This window comes from Talpa europaea (assembly GCF_964194135.1).
Source record: "Talpa europaea genome assembly, chromosome: 5".
NCBI classification, from domain to species: domain Eukaryota; kingdom Metazoa; phylum Chordata; class Mammalia; order Eulipotyphla; family Talpidae; genus Talpa; species Talpa europaea.
Window position 1 is genome coordinate 32,328,547 of NC_140071.1, and position 18,484 is coordinate 32,347,030.

An 18,484-nucleotide genomic window follows, 5' to 3' on the forward strand; every position below is an offset into this window, starting at 1 on the left:
TCTAAATGGACTGAACTCACCATTAAATGATACAGTGTATGGCTGGAGTAAAAAACAATTCAACTTTATGTTGTCTCCAGGAAACACACCTGAGTTCAAAATGGAGGATTGGAAAACAACCCTACAAGCAAATGGGACCTAAAGGAAGAGAGGAACAGCTATATTTACATAAGATAAAATTTCCAATTAAAAAAGAGAACAAGAGACAGGGATAGACACTATACAATAACTAAGGAAACAACACATCAAGAAAACACAATATTTAGACGCCAAATGAAGCCTCAAAATATATAAGGCAATTACTAGCATATCTGAAAACAGATATTGAAGAAAAGCACATTCATGAGAGAGGATATCTACACCCTACTTCCACCAATGGCTAGATCATCCAGACAGAAAACAAATAAGGACACAATAATCTTAAAGAATTAGACCACATGGGCTTAATAGACATTCATAGACCACTGTGCCTCCCAAAAGCTGGACAAACATTCTTTTCAAATGCACAGTCTCCAGGATTAATGACATTGCATCACAAGACTAGCATCAACATATTCATGAATGCAGAAATCATACCATGTATCTTCTCTGACCATGAAAGCATCAAACTAGAAATCAACCATAAAAAAGAAAGCAGGAAACACCTGTAATATATGATGAACAACACACTACTGAATGACTACTTGGTTAAGGAGGCTATCAAAGAAGAAATTAAAAAACTATCATTAAAACAAAAAGACACCTTACTGAATGGGAGAAAATATTTGCACACCATACATGTGACAAGGGGTTAATATCCAAGATCTACAAAGAATTCATACAACCCAGCAAAAATAAAGCAAAGAACCCAATCAAAAAATGGGCAAAGGTGCTTAACAGGCATGTCTCCAAAGAAGATATGCAGATGGCCAACAGACACATGAAAAAATATTCATTGTTACTTAGGAAAATGCAAATCAAAACCACAGTGATACCACCTCACAGCTGTGAGAACTGTCCATCTCAAGAAGACCAGAAACATTTTGGGGGGAAGGAGGAGGGTAAAAAAAATAAAAAGAAGAAGACCAGAAACAGCAAGTGTTCATTACGTATGTGGAGAAAAATGAAACTTCTTACACTGTTGGTGAGAATGCACATGGTTCTAGCTCCTATGGGAAAAAAGATTAAAAATGGATCTACATATGACCTAGCAATTCCACTCCTAGATATCTACCCAAAGAATACCAAAAAAACACTAATTTGAAGGGAAACATGCCCTCACACGCTCATTGCAGCACTATTTACAATAGCCAAACTATGGAAACAAACTACATGCCCAAATTCCTAAGGTTCAGGAAGATGTAGAATAACTACTCAGCTATCAAAAAGATAAATGCTTGCCATTTCAGCAACATCAGTGTACCTGGAGGGGATTAGGTTAAGCAAAATAAGTCAAAAGGAGAAAGACAAATACTGGATAATGGATGGTGTCACTTATATATGGAATATAGAGAAACTAAGCAAAGGATCCGATAAAGCCAAACTAACAAACCCTAGAAAGTTGACTACACAACTGAGGCTAACAGAGAAGGAGAGAAATGGATGAGAGCAAAGTGGAAGGGAGCACAACAGACTATGGTGGTACACAACGGTTGTTTTGGTAGTAGGTTAAGTATGGCAACACTTGAAGGGGAAGATCCTATACTTCTAAATCACAAACAATGTTGTAAGCCAATGTTACCACAATAAAATAATTAATAATTAATTATAGATAAATGAATTGATGGGATAGGAAGCAGATTTTAAATTTCTAGATTAAATATACAAATCCAGTATATAGGCCTTTCTGTTTCTGAATTAGTACCATAAATATTGATATGTATTGATGTGAGGCAGAGTTACAAGAACAGGATTAACCATACAAGTACTGAAGCACAGAATTCAATGAATCAGGGAGAAGGGTGTCTTAGAAAAAACCATTATGTTTGAGATTATGTCAAAGGGAAACTGAGGTTCCATTTAAAAGTGCATCCTGACAGTCAAGGGCACACATAAAAATTCTCCCTATACAAATGTGTAAATGCCTAAAAACAATTTACTAAAACACTTAAGAACCTAGCTCTAAAAAGTTATATTAATTGATGAGTTTAAATCAGAGAATTTTTTTTAATTTTGCATTTTATTTAGAGTTCTAATTATAGCCATGCTAGAAATAGTTTTAATCATTATTAAAAATTAATAGAATACATAAATTTACATGGATAAGTGGAAGTGTCAAAGATGTTCTTGGATGCTGTGTGAAAGGAAATATTCCCTTTTATAACTTTTTTCAGCTTCCCTTGGGAAGAAAAAATGGATCAGTACAAATAATTCAATTAAAAATGAAGGAAATGTCAATAGGAATAAACTAGACAATTTTTAAAATCATGTCTCATCAATACATGTCAGAAGTCTGCAATATTATCTCTGTCCAAGTAACTCCACAAGAGGAATTTATCCTAAAAGTAACTGCATAGATATATGTATAAAAATTATTTACATCTATTTTAAACATGAAAAGGCATTCAAAATATAGTATTAAGAGGCAGATGACAGAATTTTAAATAAATAAATCTCCATCCAAACACTAAGTGTTTATTTCTGGGAGGTGGATTCATGCAGTTGAGGACCAGGAAGTAAGTTAGAGGAAGGTAGATGAATCACTAAAATAATGTAACCAAATCAATGCAGCAATGCTCATTCATTTTATTGCTAAAAAAGCCTCACTCGGATCCTGTTTACTGTTTGTTGACAACGCAACTACATCATTTTCCAACCCCATATATCACATTAGGGGAAAAGTTTCTAGAGGAGAGGTATTTGGGGGACTCAGTATGGAGACTTTGTGTGTGTGTGTGTGTGTGTGTATATATATATATATCACATATATATATATATATACACGTACATATATATACACACACATTATTGTGTATTCCCTGTAAAATTCATACCACCAGTTCACCTGTGAACCATCACCATAGTCCCTTGTGCTCTTCTCCATATGGAGACTTTAAACCTAAACAGCGCATGAGAGATAAAATAACTAAATTTTATCCAAAGTTATTCAGCTGGTTAGTAAAAATGACTGGAACCAAAATTTCCTTTTTAGTGCTTAAACTTTAACTTATCTACAGGAAGATGGAAGTGAAACCATGAGTGAGTAACCCACATAACTGCTCAGCTACGTTTAGTTCTACACAAATTCAGCAGGGTGATTTTGAAAACAACCACTTTCTCAGACATACAGGAAATGGTGAAGCAACCCCAGAGAAGTAATTTGTTTTTGCACAGTGGTAGACAGTATTTTCTTAACATGAGTCCTCTTAAGACAATAGTACAGCCTAACATTGATAATTTACTCATCAATTAAAATAATATGTCTATAAGATGCTTCAAGTTTTTACTCCAGTCTGGACATTTTTGTTCCTTTAAAAAAAAAAAAGCAGAGAGAATGGTTTTGTTTTGTTTTTTAATGTTTTTAGATTTTATAGTAAAATGAATTTTCAAGACTTAAAAGAACAAACCAGAAGAATAAAAATCATTGCAGAAAACAGATAAGCTGACAATTCAAGGCTAAGCAACACAGTTCCATCCTGATTGCAGACAAATTAGACACCAGATATAATTGTTGAAAAACTTATAATTTTAGAGAAGTTTCTCATATTGTACTATAGTTAGTATTTTTAGAATTTAGAAAATCCACCTTGCTATCTCCTTTTTTCTCCCCTGTAGTACTGATTGAATTTTTGCATAGTAAAATGTGATACTTGAGATGAAAGAATCTGTATATTTATTAATAAAGGAGTTTTCTGGTTGATGAAACTTTACTATATTAAAAAGCTTTTTGTAGGTTTTTCTAACACCATTTATATTTTCCTGTTTTACAAGGAATAGTCTAAATATATGGTCATCAATGGGAAAAAATACTCTCTTTAATTTGTTAGGAAACACAAAACTCCTGGCTGATGATAGAACTACTGGCACAAATCATTATACCACAGTGAAGCGCTATTTCTCTATAATGTTAATATGTATTTCAAGGTACTCTGAATTGATGGGTTAGAATAGGAAGTATATCACAGACTTTTATAGAATTCTAATTCAGTTGGCTGAAATTATATGTACATGCAAGTGTGTAAATGTTTACTTTTGACCAGAATTTACCATATATTTTCTTTTGGGGGTAGGAGAAGAAAAATAGTTTAGTCCTCTTAAGACAATAGTACAGCCTATTTTTCAATTTTCAACTTCAGTGTCAATTATGTCTTACTTTACATACCATAACACAGTATTTTCTACGGAGATCTCAAAATAACTGACAACCCTAAATGTGGACTGGTTAGTATAGCATGGCATTAGCAACAATTTATTTATTTTGTGATCTACATGGTAGTCAAAGACCTGACAGATTTTTTTTTTTTTATTAGCTGGTGAGCACTTCTTAATCTTAAAGTAAGAGTAAACATAAAATATAAACATGGGTTAGAAGTTGCTTCAGGATGAGAATTAGGAATAACTTTTACCACTATGTCTCATAAGAATTTTTTATATGAACTCTGCTGACACAATTGGAGTGGTGTTAAAAAAAATAAAAGCTGGGCCTTCCCGGTGGTGCAGCGGTGGAGCACTGGCTTGCAAGGCTGCCCGCAGCCTCTGCAGCGCTGGCTCAATCCCCCGACACCAGGCTAGGGTCCCGCATGGGGAGTAGACCTTTCCTGCCGCCCGCTGCTCCCCTCAGCAGTGTACTTCATCACTCTGCCTGTTCTACTCTCCTCTCTGGCTCTGGTGAATTCGCTCACCCTCCCACGCCTCTGACTGTACTCAGTGCCTGTATAAATAAATAAATAAATAAATCTTTAAAAAAAAAAAAAAAAGCTAAGGGCCTCCCCTGGTGGCCCAGTGGTTGAGCGCTGGGCTGCAAGGCTGCCGCAGCCTCTGCATCGAAGGTTCGTTCCCCAGCCTCAGGCGAGGGTCCCACCAAAAAAAAAGAAAAAAAAAGAAAAAAAAAAGCTAAGATATAGATCTGGTTTGCCAAATAGAAAATATTATTTTAAAATAGTTCTTAAAAAAAAAGCCAAAATACAGTTGAGTAAGGGAAAATTTTCAAACCAACAACAAAGAGATACATGAAAATCCTAGAAATAAGCAAGCCATGTATTTTAATAGATAGCAATATATTATTTGGCCACATCACGTTCCATATAAATGAAGTCAACATGAAACATCCTCTCACGCCATTTTTTTCTGTGGGATAAAATGGACATCAAATGACCTCTATGTATGTGTGCATGAGAGACATGTGCAAGAAGGAAGGGTAGAATAAATGATTAATAGGGGAAAAAAAGAATTAGTGGAGTTCAGATTAAGTGCTATTCAAACTCCTCTACTAAACTTATTCTAAGAAAAGAACAAAAGGTTTCTAAGCATTTGTAATAAGGTCTGTCTCTAGGCTCATAGCTTACTAACATTTCAAACTAATAAATGGCCATTAGGATTGTGATAGGTGGAGGGAACACCTCCATGAAAATCAGCGTGTAGTTCACTGTAAGTACTCTCCTTTCCCCACTGCCAGCCAAATACAAATTATGTCATAGTAAACTAATAACAGATTATCTGTTCCAGGTGTAGTAAATTCCCACAGGTTGATCCCATCTGACCTGATTGGAATCAGGGGTAAAGCTCCAAGAAAGCGGATCAACCCTTGTCATCCATGGCCCCACAGAGTACAGAAGAAAAGGTTGATTCTAATTCTCTTTAAGATCTAAATCATTCCAGCAGGTATGGGACAAAGAGTTTTGTATCATTCTGGACTCCACAGATCAGGACCAGGAGGGGAAAAAAGAATCATTGAACTTAATCCTGTAGCTCTTCAATTCATTAAAATTAAAATAAGTCTTAGAATCACTAAGGGGTCAAGAAATGAAATGATGGGGGCCTCCCCTGGGGCACAGTGGTTGAGCGCTGGGCTGCCAGGCATGCCCACAGCCTCTGCAGCGCAGGTTTGTTCCCTCCCCTGCCGCAGGGGAGGGTCCCACACACACACACACACACAAAAAAAAAAACAAATGATGTATCCATATTATGTGAGTGGGTATTATGAAAGAAGGACAGCTTGCCAAAACCCTTCCTCCATAAGCAGAACATAAACATGTTAAAGGTAATCAAAGAGTTTAAAAAAGAATCGTATCCATTCTAGTTTAGAAACATCCATAGAAATAACTGCAGAATCCTCAAATAACCAAGACATCTGATGTGTGGCTTGTCAGATCTACCTGACTAGAGCATTTTCCTCTCCTGTGACCTAGATCTATCTTAACAAACTTGCAGACCAGTTCAAACAACTCCACTTCCTAGCTGCTGTGGACACCTAAGGCATTCTCTCCATTTCCTGTTTAGAGTAACAATTCTCAGGGGGTGGTGTGAGTGCCTACCTCCAAATCCCTCATACTTCCAGCAGGTCTTCACCATCAAAACTATTTTCATAATAATAGTTTTCCATTCTCACTCATATTCTCTCTTTCTTTTTAAGATTTATTTAATTTTATACAAGAACCGGGGTACAGGCCAAATGCACGGGAGGGTAAGAGGATTCACCAGAGACAGAGCGGGGAACAGAACAGGCAGACTTAAGAAATACACTGCTGAGGGGAGCAGCGGGCAAGACAGGAGAGGTCTGCTTTGCCGTGTGGGATTCTCACCACCTTTGGGCCAGGATCAAACCCGCACTGCAGAGGCTGCCGACAACCCCACAGTGCAGCGCTCAACCACCTGTACCACCAGGGGAAGCCCTCACTCATATTCTCTTGTGAATATTAGTAGAGTTCTTCACAAACTACATGACATGGGATTTAAGAGGCTGAATGCAGACGTGAATCTGAAAATCCAGGTGTCTTCTATTAAGTCAGACATTAAAGAGATTTGCAAATGTAAAATAATGCCTCTTTTTTTTTTTTGGTTTTTGAAAAATAGTTGTTTTTCATTAAAATGTTATGTTAACATGTAAAAGGCTTTTTATAGTTACTATGAAGCAAATATTTTTAAAAACTCTGTGTTAGTTTCTACAATAAATATCTAGAGATATAACCCGCATAAACAAAAGGTTTTAGGGATCCCACAATAATTTTTAACAGTATGAAAGGAGTCCTGAGATCAAAGGTTTGAGAGGCATGACAGCCTTCCAAGATAAAAAAAATTTTTACCAAACTCTCCAGACATCTTGATTCAAACATGGAAGTCTCAGTATAGTATTTGAAAAGTATATAAAGGATATAAATATACAAGGTCTGGATCACTTTACTTCAGGGAAGGGAGAGACCAGGGTCCTGGATTCCTGATGGAAAAAAAATAATTGAACTTAACCATATATGCTCCTTTCAGCAACCTCAGGCAGGAATGTAGTCTCCAATACAGTAGCTGCTATTAATCATTTTAGTTACCTGTGGTCAACTGTGGTCAGAAAATATTATGTTCAAGAAGATATTTTGAGGAAAAAAACATGCACCTAACTTTTACTACAGTATACTGTCATAATTATTCTATTTTATTATTACTGTTGTTAATCTCTTACTGTCTTAACAAATTAAACTTTATCATAAGCATATATGCATGGAAAAAAATAGTTCCATACCATCTTCAATTTTAGGAATCCACTGGGAATCTTGGAATGTATTCTCTGTGGTAAGAAAGACTACTGTATTTTGTTATGGCAGCCCTAGCAGGCTAATATACTGCCTAGACTCTGTTTGCATATAAATATTCCATAAATATAATGGATTTTCAAGACAGGAAAAAATGGAGTTTTTAGGGGGAAGGAGATGTTTAAGAAACATCTTCCCAGTTCCACACACCACAATTTATGTTATGTGGCCACAGATGGGTTTTGTTCTTCTCAAGATACCATTAAATTTTTATTCTTTAATTAACATCAGGACAAAACACTAACCTCCTAGTTACTGTCAGGTCTAAAACACATGCTTTTATATAGTCAGTCAGACTATAACTCATTTTATTAATTATTCCGCCATGTCAATGAATAGAAAGCCCCCTTAACAGCTTTATCCAGTAGCCAAGACATTGCTTCACCATCGTTCCACTTTTCATACCAATTCCAGAATATTAGGAAATTGCTCTCTTTTTAAAAGTTGATTCTAATTGCCTTAGGAATTATTTTTGTAGCACTAATGAAGGCCAAAGTACCCTAATAGCAAGAAAGTTAGCACTGCAGGAAGAGAAATTGATTTAAGTGCACCACTTTGGCCTCAAATTTTTGCACAGGAGCTCTCTCGTTATGAAATAAGCACAAAAAAATGAAAGAAAGAAAATGTTGGGTCACTTTTTAAATTTTGATTTTGAAAATGCTGCAGAATAAGAGATCCCCTCCCTCCATTCATCATCTTCCTTCTTCTCAAACACTGAGACCACGTCTTATTTAGTGCTACCTTCCCTGTAGAAAGCTCAGGGTCTGAAATATAGCAAGTTGCTCAATACTGCAGTTCAGCAGAAAGGGAAACTGGATCAACACCGGTAAGAATGCTCCCAAAAAGTGATTTGCAATAGAGAAGGTTATAGAAAAAAAGAAAAAATGCAAATTCATCTTTCCTTGGGAAAAAGAAAAGAAAACCCTCCAAATTAAAAGTACAAACAATGAAATTGGTATTTAAATGTTTGTTTTGGAGCTATTCAAAATAATATTAGTCTCAGATAATATTTATTGACCATTTAATATGTGTGGGACACTATGTTATACCCAAATACAAGAAAATTATGTTTTTTACATGTAATTGAGGGTTCCTGGTTGAACAAAAAGCATGTACATTCTTTACACAGAATTCAAAATATGGTTTTAACCTTAAACGAGTGATACCTGTGTTTCCATAACATACCATTTATGATACTTTGAGAGTTCTTGGAGAAATGTAGTCTCTAATAATTTACTCCTGAAAGAGAACACTGTATGCTTTACCCTGAGGCTCACCAGGAACAACCATGGCCCAGGGTGAGAAATAGCCATGTGATCCACCCAGGTAATCACCAGTTACTAAGTATTCCTTACATCTTTCACCTTACTGTTTGGTCAAAATAATTACCTTTTATGTTTAGCAAGTTCAAAGTATTACATCTTTGTGAGAAAAAACACATCCAGAGATTCTTGGAAGGGAAGAGGTAAGAAGGTAAACTGCCATCATATTCATAAAAGATTCCCAGAGCCAAAAGCTGTTGCCAAGTATTTATTTAGCAAAAATAATAATGATAAAATAAAGGTGTTGCAGTCACTATAGAAATGTAAAGTCACAAGTAAATTTAGCTTCTCATTAATCTCATATGAGGAAACATCAAAATAGGTATGAATATAAATGACATATTGTATACATGCCTGTTTGCATTCCCAATGTCTATGAAACAGACTTTGTTACCAGTTAATGAAATGTCCTTCTATATCTTCATTTAACACTACCTCTTTTGGTCTTAAATACCTAACTATATATTTCAAGCCCACCTAACATAAAAAAATGCTTCATAACTAATCTAAGATTGAAACAAGTTCTACATATATCAAAAATGAAGTGTTGCATATTACATTTTCTTAAAGGAACCAGAAAAACACATCTCAGCCAGAATTAAATTGGATGTAGAAATGAGTAGTTCCTCTATCTTAGGCAACACTTCCCTGAAAGCATTACAAATATGTAATAATTGTTAGTAAATATGAAATGGAAAGACACTTTGTTTACAGGCCTCAAGTCAATAATACCTAGTAAACAATTAAGGTATAAGAAATAGAATTTGTCCTTCAATTATGTTACATATTGTAGAGGTCTCACAAAATGAGGTAGATGCATAGATAGATATATGGATAGAGCTCCAAAATGAAAAAATAAAAGTACAAAACATACGGAAAAGGCATTGAACGAGACTTCTGCTCTCCAAATCTAAATTTTCTAAAACAAAGTACTAATTTGTGTGTTCACATCTTTTTAAAGAAGTGATTTTGCTAGAATATAAACTACTCAAGGGCAGCCACCATGCTACACTAATAGATATGTGTCCCAGCTTCAAAAGCAAAACTTGAAACAAAAGTTGGCATATGGTTATGATATATTTTAATGTTTTTATTTGATGGAAGTATCTTTTTAAAAACTACTAACTGTTTAAAAAGACATAAGTGGAGACAAGTCAAAAACAAAACAAATTTTTAAAATACTTGTCAACTGAGGAAAATTTAAAATATATACAAGAAAAATGTATATTAAAATTTTCATCCTATGCTGCTTCTCACGCCCCAAAATAAGAAAGGAGCAAGGAGACAGGAAAACTAATTTCGTTTGGTTATATTTTTAGTCTTGGTAATAATAATAAAAGATGAAGAAAAATTATTATCATGATGTAAAAAGGAATTTTTTTTTAATTCTTTTTTTTAAAAAAATATTTATTTATTTATTTATACAAGCACTGGGTACAGTCAGAAGTGCGGGAGGTTCCCAAAGCCAGAGCAGGGAACAGAACAAGCAGACTGATGAAGTACACTGCTGAGGGGAGCAGCAGGTGCAGGAGAGGTCTGCACGCAATGTGGGACCCTTGCCGGCGGCCAGGGATCGAACAGGCGCAACAGAGGCTGCGGGCAGCTTCACAACCCAGCGCTCAACCACTGCGCTACTGGGGAGCCCCCCCCCCCAAAAAGGGAAAATATTTAAAAGGAAAATAACCAAAAAAAGAAACAAGAATTAAACAGATTTTAACTCCGGTGTTAATAGTTTCAAAAAAAAAAACAGAATTAAGCACAAAGCACATATCCTATTTTTTTTTCCTGTGTTTATTTTCTCTGTTTTTTTAATCCACAATGGAATATAAAACCAAGAAAAATTTACAATAATGTACAAAGTTCAATAATAACATTCATTTCTACGGAACCACCAGAATTCAAAAACATTGTCAATTCCACATAGGAAATACTCTTGTTAAAAGGATACCCAAATGCAATTCAACACGCGATACATGATATTCCACAGACAACAGAATACAAACAGTATACAAAACTGAAGAATATTCCTTTTATCCTTATAGTTATCAGTTTGGCAATGATCAGAAGTCACAAAAAAATATGCCATTGTATTCACTTAAAAGCTAGCAAATATCCCGGTGTGGAAGAACAATAGAATTACTTTAGTTCTAATTTTCTTTTACCTTTCCAGGCTAAATTATTTACGCTAATGTTTAAAATTCTATCAAGCTTTTCCTACAATCAAGTTTACAATTTTTATTTCATATAGTACTTTTAAAGTCTTTCCTGCTAACATGGCTCCCACAGTCCTTGAAAATCCTCAGGCATCTCTTAGATTTAACTATAAAAATCAAAATTGTCAATAATACCTAAACATTTATGTCCATCAATTGCTTTGTAATTCCAAACAGCTGCAAATAATTTTGTAAAATATAAAGTTAAAGTCTATTTTTAATTTTATCAACTATCTGGGTAAGTTTCAAAAGAATTTTAACCTATCATATTTTCTTATTCAAGACAAAATGAATACCAATGAGTTAACAAAATGCATATCACTGAAGGAGATCTACCAAGAAAATTTATAAGAACTCTTCAATCCAAAAGGCTTCTTAGTTAAATACCTTTACTGCTGAATAAATTTACTAGACTTGATCTCAGATGGATTTGAGCAAAAAACCATTTTGATGATAATTCTATGAAATACTTTCCCATATGATTCATCAGAATGATAAAACACAAGGTGCTTGATAGTCAAATCTCTATGGAGCAAAAACTTTGCCATCAGTTTACAAGTGACTGAGAGTTAGTTTGCTTATCATTAACCCATTAAAAAAATAGTCAAAGGCTGAGATTGTAACCACATTTTTTTGCTTACCAATAATCATTGTCATTTTATTATCTGCAAAGAAAAGTTTCTATGTAGTCTTTATCTCAGTAGTGTTTCCCAAATTAGCAATTAATGAAAAGAACTATGTACCTAACTGCAATAAACAACTACACTCAAAGGTAGCTATACTTTAGTAAATTTGTGCTTGCTTCTATCCAACATAATATAGTGTATATTTATCGACAATAATTCACAATCAGACTAGACCCTCTTTTCTACATTCAATTATTTTTCTGTGTGCTTTTCTAATTGGACAGTTACCAAATCTTTTAGTAACATGTATTGATGCAGATGGAAGTGATGCTGCTGTTTTAAAGAGCAATGGATTTCTTATTCCCTCTGATATCCAATATTCTATGCTTAGTCTGAGTTGTTTTCTTAATCTAGTCACACAAACTAGATACTAAAAGGACAATGTCAGTGGCCCAAAGGGCTTAAGTACATAGCATTTAGTTCAAACAACTGAGAAACTACAACTAATAAGAACATAAATACATATTTATGGATGTGATCTTAAAAATAAAGGACACACTGGTGTCCCATCAAGCTGCAAGGGCCACGGCAGCCTTCTTTACTCATAATCACAGAGGCCCTTTTGACAATTATGGGACAAGAACAAGACAGACAAGTATTAATACATGATTTCTGTCTTCAAATCCAACTTAAAGAAATATATTTTAAGTATTTGGCTCTCCTCAATCATTCCCACTAATCTCTCTCATTTTTTCCCTAAAAAGAACCTTGAAATGGAGCAATGCTATTGAGGTGATGAATATTCTTACAAATGTTGTGAGCCTTACAACAGTTAATGTGAGAAGTACCATGGCATAAAGCCTCATTCCTCACCAGAAGAGTCCCTTTATGACACCAAATGATACCTTGAGGCAGTTGATTTGGAAACACCACCATCCAGCCCTGGTCACCATTTGCTGTGAACATCCAGGAAAGACAGAAGCACATCCAAAACTCAGACGCACCATATTTTCCCATCTTCCTGTCCCCCCAGTTTAAGAAGTTCACCCCACAGAATCATCAGGAAGCCTTCTTGAACTTCCTTCTCCAGATCATAGGCTTGGCCTCCCCCATAGCACTGATGATGGAGAAGACTTTGGACCACCCAACTCCCCAAGGTACAGAAGTCCAGACTATTGGCTTGTGTTTTATTTTGGCAACTGCATTCTTGAAATATGTGGGAAAAATGCCCAGAAGGCTCTTCATTAAGCAATACACACTAGAAGGAGAAAAATTTCAAAGGGTCCTCTACAAGTTAAACTTCATTCTCCATTGTATTTTGGAAACTCCCTTGGAATGCCGAATTTTCTTTTTTTGGCAAATGAACTGGTTTCCTCCTAGTGTAGATGCTAAGGTTGGGATTTAAAAAGAAAATTAGCTGGATCATTGTGCAAGCGTAAGCATCAGTAGAAATGAGAAGCAAAACCAGGCAATAAAGAACAGTAAGTGACTACTATACCAAGGGATATATTCCTATTTCCCTTAACAAGGAGGATAGCTCTACAGTCCTCTATTTTTTTCTTGAAATCTAAAACATTCAGGAAAATAAGTCTTAACTTACAAATGACCATGAGTTTTCTGACTATGAAAGAGAGAAGTACATAGTATGATTAAACTCATGACAAATGTTTTCTATCTCCTTTTCAGGGCCGCCAAATGCCAGCCTTAACTTCCTCAATTCCCTCTCGCCAACTTCATTTGTCCAAAGAGACCCACCTACTACCCTCCTATCAATCCTGATTCTTTTAACCTGTACAACAATGTTCCACTCCCCAAATTCAGGTCACTTCTGAGCCAAAGACTTAAAATTACTTAATAATCTCTGCCTATCAGCTTCCTGCTATATGTTCAATTTCATCTTCATCACTAATTCTCCTCAGTCTCAATTGTGCCTAGAAGTGTTTGTATTCAAAGTCCTTCTGATGTTCCCAGGATAACCATAATGGATTACAACAATGAATCAAGTTATAGTGAATCCTGACCACTCTTCCATAGGCACAGGAACTTTTTACTGTCACTTTCACCAGGGCAAAACTCTCCCTTATGTCAATTTCCTAATGCTCTTACAGGGAGGGCCAAACTGCTGCTGTTTCCTAACAGGAATATTATAATACATCAGTGGAAATGAGAATTTACTGGAAACAGATTATATTATTATAAACAGGTTACAAAGACAATTGTGTTCGGGCCTCCCCTGGTGGCCCAGCGGTTGAGTGCTGGGCTGCAAAGCTGCGCGCAGCCTCAGCAGTGCCGGCTCCATCCCTGGCCACAGGGCTAGGGTCCCACATGGCACGCAGACCTCTTCTGCCGCCTGCTGCTCCCCTCAGCAGTATACTTCGTCACTCTGCCTGTTCTGCTCTCCTCTCTGGCTCTGGTGAATTCTCTCACCCTCCCATGCTTCTGACTGTACCCAGTGCTTGTATGAATAAATAAATAAATCTTAAAAAAAAAAAAACTTTTCAAAAAAAAACAATTGTGTTCATATATTTCTTAATGAGAACATTGTCAGCTTTATTGCTTTTTTTTCCACATCTATATTTCTATATTGTTATATTAGCATGAAAATAAAACTTTATTCTTTCATATTATGTCTCTTACAGAGGTGAGAATTATCTGGTGACAGATTTATATGGTTTATTTTGTAACTGTGCCTAGCAGAAATTCTACTAGAAAGGGGACATTCCAAAAATGGTATCTGATTGAATTACTGAGCAGGAAATCACTCCTTGCTTATGATAATTTCCTTACAATCTTTCAGGTTATATATCTATTCAGATTGAGTTCTCAAGGATCATTTATAGATAGATGATAATGACTGGTTTTAACGTTTCCTAAAATATGCTGTTGATCTTTCTCAAGACACTGTTTTGGAAGTCCTTTGCTTGTTATGTAAAGCAAAAAACTTCCATCATTGCTTTCCACTTAAATACTGGATTGGTTTCTAGCTAAAGTCACAACCTTCAACTATTAAATGATGTTAACACTTGCTTTCTATATATTCCTATTTTCCTTAACTGAAATTTAAAAACCTAAGACAGAAGCTAAAACAGAACTGAACATATTTCAGCATATGGAGAAACTAATCTTCCACTTATTAAGAGTTTTTTTTTTTTCTCAGTGTGGTAGCAGAACAAGAAGAAAATAGGTGGTAAGCTCACATTTTTGGAAAGAAAATGCTAAAAATATTCTTTTAAGAGAAATGCATACCTATAACACAACTGTTTTTATAAGATAAAAAGATGAAATACAATTTTATACTGCATTACAAGCCATGAAAATCTACTTTGTTGTCCAAACTTCCCATTTTAGAAGTTGAAAAATACTTTTAACTGTATGCCACTCTTAAAACAAAAATAAAAAGTTTTGAAAGACAGGAAAGTCCCCCTTGTTTAATTATGCACCAGGCTACAGTGCTAAAGTTAGTTCCTATGGGCTTTGTTCATAATTTGTTCATGTTCATATGACAAATTATTTAATATATTTTCAGTTGTGAAACTTCAAAATATTAATGTTTCACCACCCTTTCGCTTTTCTAGAAAGCAGAGAGGAAACACACATATGCATGCGTGCGCACACACCCAGGAAAAGAAGTCTTTCTCAGTCAATATGCTATCAAATCCTGAATGTTTACTTAATAAATTTCTCGAAAGTTCCCTCTGCATATAGGACTATGCATGGTGGAGGATTATGCATGTTTGGTAGTGGGTGTGGTGAGGTAACAATCCCTTAAGAGGGAGATCCTATACCTCTTAATCACAATGTTGTAAACCAATGCTACCTCAAAAAAGAAAAATCTTGGGCCTCCCCGGTGGCGCAGCGGTTGGGCGCTGGGTTGCGAAGCTGCCTGCAGCCTCTGCAGCCGGTTCGATCCCCGGCTGCTCCCCGGCCACCGGAGGAGGGTCCCACATGGCGAGCAGACCTCTCCTGCCGCCCGCTGCTCCCCTCAGCAGTGTACTTCGGTCCTTCTGCCTGCTCTGCTCCCCACTCTGGCTCTGGTGAATTCTCTCACCCTCCCGCGCTTCTGACTGTACCCAGTGCATGTATAAACCAAACAAACAAACAAATAATAAATAAATAAATAAATAAATAAGACATGCCTCTAGAAAATTAAAAAAAAAAAAAAGAAAGAAAAATCCTTTCTGTAGAGTACTTCTAGTATCCTCAAAATGAAGCTGCAGATTCCTAGAACCAATCTCAGACCAATCAGATGGTGATCCTAGCATGTATTTACATTCCTTAACATGAATTTAAGTTTTTCTGAAATACCCCAACTCTGCCTGCAAATGAGTACACATAAAGCTAGAGTCATTAAATAATTACTTGACCTAATCTAGTACATCTAACAGAAGACCTTGAAAGTTACTATGTACTTTTTTGGTTTTGGTAATATATAAGGTAATACTTCTTAATAGTTTCACCTCTACCTTCCTTACAGAAACATGACAGTGGCAATCTTGAGTACTAGTCCAACACATTCTCTCCTCATAAAATGTCCAGAACCAAACTAATTATCCAGTCTTAAGAATAATAGTTGGCAGTCCTTTCCAATGCAAGACCAAAAAAATCTCCTGAGCCAAATTACTAGCACTACAATCCTTCTGTATAGTCCCTTCTGGAGATGTGTATATTAAATGGGTTACAGTAGTATATTACCTAGACAGGTTAACACAGGATGTTCACAAAATAAATCCATTATCAGCAGTCCACAAAAACAAAAAACAGAACCAGAAAGACAAGCCATACCAGGTGCAAGTTTTGACAAAAAAAGCAGGGAAAGAATACCCTTCTGAATTGATTTGTACGTACTGCCAGTATGATAAAACAGAAACTAAAGTTCTGCCTCCTTTACAAATTTATAGGTCAGAGTTAAAACCACTGAGAAAATTTTAACTGAAAGTTATGTGGTCCTCAATTATTCAAACTATTTTTGTTAAGCTCCCACACCTCTCTCCACATTAAGAAAGTTTAAGTGGTGAAGATTTTATTAAAAGAGGATGAATGTGTAACTAAAGTCAATACCAAGCTTGATAAGTCCCGCAATCATAAATCCTATGAATAATGAAATACTCTGTGCATCAGAACACCCAGAACTCTGGTAGAAGAATTATTTATACATACATTTTGTACTCAAAAGGATTGAGAATAAAGAAACATACTTTCCACTATTTCATGTGCTATTTGAAGACACTAAAACATTCTACAACTATACTTCAAAAGTTCTGCAATAAATAACCAATCTACCTGGAACATGAAAAGCACCTCAAATTGCTAGAAGCAAATTTCTTGTTGCCTTTAGATGCTGCAGTTTCTATTCTTGTTAAAGGATGTTAAATGAGGCTCTGAGGAGTGATTAACACAGTAACTAAAATGATGCATTGCCAAACTATCTCCAACATAGACTGAAAGTCTGGAAGATAGAAAAGAATGAGAAATGCAATTTACCACACGAAGGTTGAAGCATTGCTTCCTTTTTGTTCTCACTGGAATTTTTCCACGCCTTCCCAGATGTGACAAGTTGCAAATATTTACATCTAAAGTAACATAATCTATGAGATGAGAAAAGGTTACAACTTTTTTTTTTTTTGGTGGGACCCTCGCAGGCGAGGAACGAACCCGTGCTGCAGAGATTGCGGGCAGCCTCGCAGCCCAGCGCTCAACCGCTGCGCCACCAGGGGAGGCCCGAAAAAGTTCCAATTTTAAGACTTGAGAATGCACTTTAATTCTGTAGGCACAAATTCACAAATCAGTTAACAATCTTAGCCAAGTGAGTGACTAACCCTTGTTGTGATTACTTTTTTTTATTTAGAAGAAATTTCACATTAAAATCTTACAAATGGGGTGCATCCCTGGTGGCCCAAGGGGTTAAGCACTGCACTATGAAGCAATCCGAAGCCTCTGCAGCACGAGTTCCATCCCCAGCTGGCCAGGGAGCAACCCACATGGTGCAGCAGACCACTCCTGACTCGCCTGCTGCTCCCCTCAGCAGTGTACTTCCGTCAATCTGCCTGTTCTGTTCCCCTCTCTGTCTTTGGTGAATCCTCTCATCCCTCGCCCCCCTTCCCACATCTCTGGCCTGTACCCCAGCTCTTGTATGCATAAATAATTCTTAAAAAAATAAATAAAATCTTACAAATGGGAAGCTCTGAGCATTTTACCTAGAACAAAGACTTAATGATTTGTATTAAACATATTTTTAACATTAAAGTACTAGATGGTCTCTAAGCGCAAATCTTCCTTTTCTCTTAGTAACTTTACTAGATTATTCTTAGAACCTTAGTAATTACAAATGGAACCTAAATGAAAAAGAAAATTCAGAATTAAAGCTGTCTTCATTAAGTTTAATTGAAGAGCACAGACGGGAAGACGGTAGTAGAACTGGGCATTCTGAATTAGAACAGGGAGAATATAAAGAGTAGTTCAAGTCTCATGAATGAAGGACCAGAATATAACAAAGTCTAGCTGGGGTTTGGAATATAGTGGACCATGTGTCTGTCTCTTGGGTGATAACTGATCCACTCAAACAGGGGTAGATTGCGTCCATCACCGGGACAAACTACCCGCAGAAA

At 36.0% G+C, this 18,484-nt stretch overlaps 1 protein-coding gene across 1 annotated transcript in view; it reads right to left on the reverse strand.

Moving 5' to 3' along the window:
* LNPEP (leucyl and cystinyl aminopeptidase) overlaps positions 1-18,484 on the reverse strand; it is a gene marked incomplete at its 3' end in the record, with an annotated part of 85,618 nt that overhangs the window by 66,013 nt on the left and 1,121 nt on the right. The gene's annotated exons all lie outside the window — the stretch shown is intronic.